General features: G+C 44.4%; 1 pseudogene; it reads right to left on the reverse strand.

The window, feature by feature from the left end:
* Window positions 1-3,135: 3,135 nt before the first annotated feature.
* LOC136637177 (5S ribosomal RNA) lies at window positions 3,136-3,255 on the reverse strand (annotated as a pseudogene).
* Window positions 3,256-3,490: the final 235 nt, after the last annotated feature.

Here is a 3,490-nt window from a genome sequence, read left to right on the forward strand (position 1 = left end):
GAAAGTAAGGGACAAGGAGTGGCTGCACCTTACCATTATCCTGCCTATTTTCTTACCCCTTTTTGTGGTGCACAAAGTTTTGCTAAGTTTCAACCACAAGGTTTGTTTCAGCTGCTCAGTGTCGTAAACTGCCAGGGTTTTGGGGTTCTCAGAGTTCTTGGTTTTTGAACCCTAGAGCCCTCAAGGACCCCTGTTCGGTAGTACTGCCACCACCCTGTATGTGCCAGTGTCTCAGTCCAGGGACACTGAGACCCTCTAGGCTTAACTCTATTCCTTGCAGGCACTGAGCACCTTCTTTAATTAAAGTCTCAGTCCTCAAGTTACTAGTCCTCAATGAGGATTTGGTAGCTTGCTGAACGGCTAGGCAGGATTCTGAACCTTTGTCCCCAGCAGACAATGAAACAACTTAGTAAAAAGATTTTTACTTTATTAAATACATAGGGTTACATAAAGTTACTAAAGGCAGAAAATGCTAGAGGCATAAAACTTCTAGGAAACAGATCAGCATTAAAATAACAAAGCTAACTGGCTATCTCTATTTTTCCCTAACTCTCACCTGGGTCAGCTTTCTTTGTAGCTCTTTCAGGTCCCAGTTACCTAACAGGCCACATGGCCCTGGCGGACAGGCTCTCCCTGCAGAATGTTGCACCCACAACTTTTCCACCAACAGACAAAGACAAAAGACACACCCCTTGGGGGGCTGGATGCTAGCCCTCTCAGTTCTCCCCTCCCCACAGGAGGTCCACAGCTGCATTCCATCCTTGATGGGCCTTTCTGTCTGCCTAGATGCTACAGTATCACCTTCCATTGAGTTGTAAATTCCTTGCAACCAGGAACTGCAAGTCACTTCTCTGTTACTGGTTTAGTTTGGTTCAGGTGCTGCATGCTACTAGGCCTAAACTGTACATATTCATGACAGTAATTTGAGACTGTATGTGGATGGAGAAAAGCAGGGGGCAGGTGACACTGGGAGCAATTGCAAATAGTTGCAAAGAGAACAGCCAAGATTATCAGAGAGGTTGGAGTACCTTCCTTACAAGGAAAGGCTATTGTGCTTGGAGGTTTTCAGCATGGATAAAAGGCAGGATTAGGCAGTGACATGATTCTTACATAATTATGCATGGCATGGAGACAGAGACAAACAGTTCTACATCTCTCACAATAATAGAATTAGGGGTCATCCAATGAAACTGATTAGTGGGGGATTCAGGATAGACAAAATGAAGCACTTCACCCAGCTCATAATTGATTTCTGGAATTTGCTTCCAGCAGAAGTGGTGATGGCTTTAAAAAGGCATGAGATGAGTCCATAGAGGTCAGGTCTATCAATGGCTACTAATCATGATGGCTATGCACCACCTCCAGGTACAGCAGTAGTATACCTCTCAACACTGATAGGATTGGACCATTACTCTTCTTGACCTGCTCAGGAGATTCACACTTGCATAACCCCAACCTTCTGAGATTTCATGAAGTTCAGATTGGATCAACTATGCTCAAAAGAGACCATCAGACAAATGACAGCATTATCAAAACATTACTTTTTGGTCCACAAGCACCCTACATCAAGCCTAGAAGCTCATCACATGTTCATCATTTAGCCCTAGGAATCATTAGGTGTATCACACTGGCTTCTAAACATTAGTTACTGCGTTAATTCTTTAAAATTCAGAACACTACAACAAATATTTCATCATACTGGGATTCTGGCCTGCAGCGTGTCATTTCCCCTCCATTAGTAGCTAAATTTATCCCCTTAATTAACATTCTGTAACATAAGCATAGTTTTCAGGGATAAATGGAACTGGTCCTTCTCTGCATGAAAAATATATAATTCTTAATTAAAAATGGACAAACCACATGCTTCCAGTGTCATTTTAAACACTAATTTACAGTTATTGTTTCAACACAACCGCAAATCTTGCCTTTCATTATTTTGTTTATAATTTGTCTCTGTTAAGATTGGATTCAAACTCTTGGGTCTCTCAGCTGACTTCAGTAATCTAAAGGGTGACTTTGTGAAAGGCACACGGCAACACAGACGTTTGTGAAGTCAAATGCTTGAAAAAATGTCTTTAAAAGTTACCAGGGCTCATTCTTTTCCGAGTAAACAGAGAACAGGGTGCGTGCATGTGTATCAGGATTAAGACTGTGGCAGGGAACGAGGAAAAGCCCTCTTTCCCAGGAAGGGGCCTAACCTGGACCCTTCTGCACAAGCTGTTTATGTTTTAAAAAGTAAGGGCAGAACTGGAACTCGTGTTTATGAAATTCCGGAGCAAAGTTAATCATCTGGAGTACTAGGAGCAACATCTATTATTTGTTCTATTGCTTGGGAAACAAATAACATAGATTTTACAAAACCTGTGAACAATCAATATGTTCTGTGTAATACAGAACAGGATTCTGAGTAAACAATAATCAGAGAATGATATCTAGTCTGTTCTGAATTTCTTGAGCCCAATCCTATCCATTCCCCCCCCCCACCAATGCAGCTATATCAAAAATCTTTGTGCTGTAAACAGCGGGGCGGGGATTGCTTCAGAGGGGAGAGGAATTATCCCCCCATAAGCCTCCCACTCTGCCATGGGTCTCCTCAGACCTGTGCCAGCTCTGTAGCTGAAGAAGACAGGGGGAAGAAGGGGTGGGGGGCTTGAAAAGAGCATATAGGATCTGACATGTGCTGCTGCTGCCTGGTCTATCCCCTCCTGCTGCCTTCTATTCCTCCCTCCTGTGCACCCCATTTTGCCCCCCTCTCCATCCATCCCCATACCTCCACCACTTTCTTACTGGAGGGCATGGCAGGGTCCAGCGGTGGACTCGGAGCACAATAGCCACCTACTGGAGCACTGTACACTCTGTCAGCAGCCATTTTATGAAAGTAGAAGACTTTTCCGCTATTATAAAGCCCTGCCCCTGTAAAACGTCTTGTCAGCCAAAAGACAACAAATTTGAAGAAGACTCCAAAGATGAGTTCAAACTGGGGATATGAATTTTGCCACAACTTTTAGTGTGTGACAGAACAATGGAACTTCTTGCATGGGCAATAAACAATGGAACTACCATAACCCAACCTGTGCCCTGGCCTGCTGTACACTGGTTGGTTGGCAACCTTCAGTCTCGAAAGACTATGGTAGAAGCCTACAGCACCCAGTATTCCCAGGCGGTCTCCCATCCAAGTACTAACCAGGCCTGACCCTGCTTAGCTTCCGAGTTTAGACAAGATCAGGCATATGCAGGGTAACAGTTGCTATAGGATAACATCTGTGTTCCCTTTTTGGAAAAGAGATGTTCAAAGCCTTCCTTTCAGGTTTTTGTTTTTAGCAACAAGGATGCCTTACCCTGTGTGTGTGTGTGTGTGTGTGTGTGTGTGTGTGTGCGCGCGTGCACACACACGCCAAACTTCAGATCTGTGCCTCCTGTGGGAGTCCCCATAAGGCACGTCTGCGAGGCTTACTGCCACACTAGCGCCTATGCTGGTCCAGCACTGGCT

Source organism: Tiliqua scincoides, chromosome 1 (assembly GCF_035046505.1).
Source record: "Tiliqua scincoides isolate rTilSci1 chromosome 1, rTilSci1.hap2, whole genome shotgun sequence".
NCBI lineage: Eukaryota > Metazoa > Chordata > Lepidosauria > Squamata > Scincidae > Tiliqua > Tiliqua scincoides.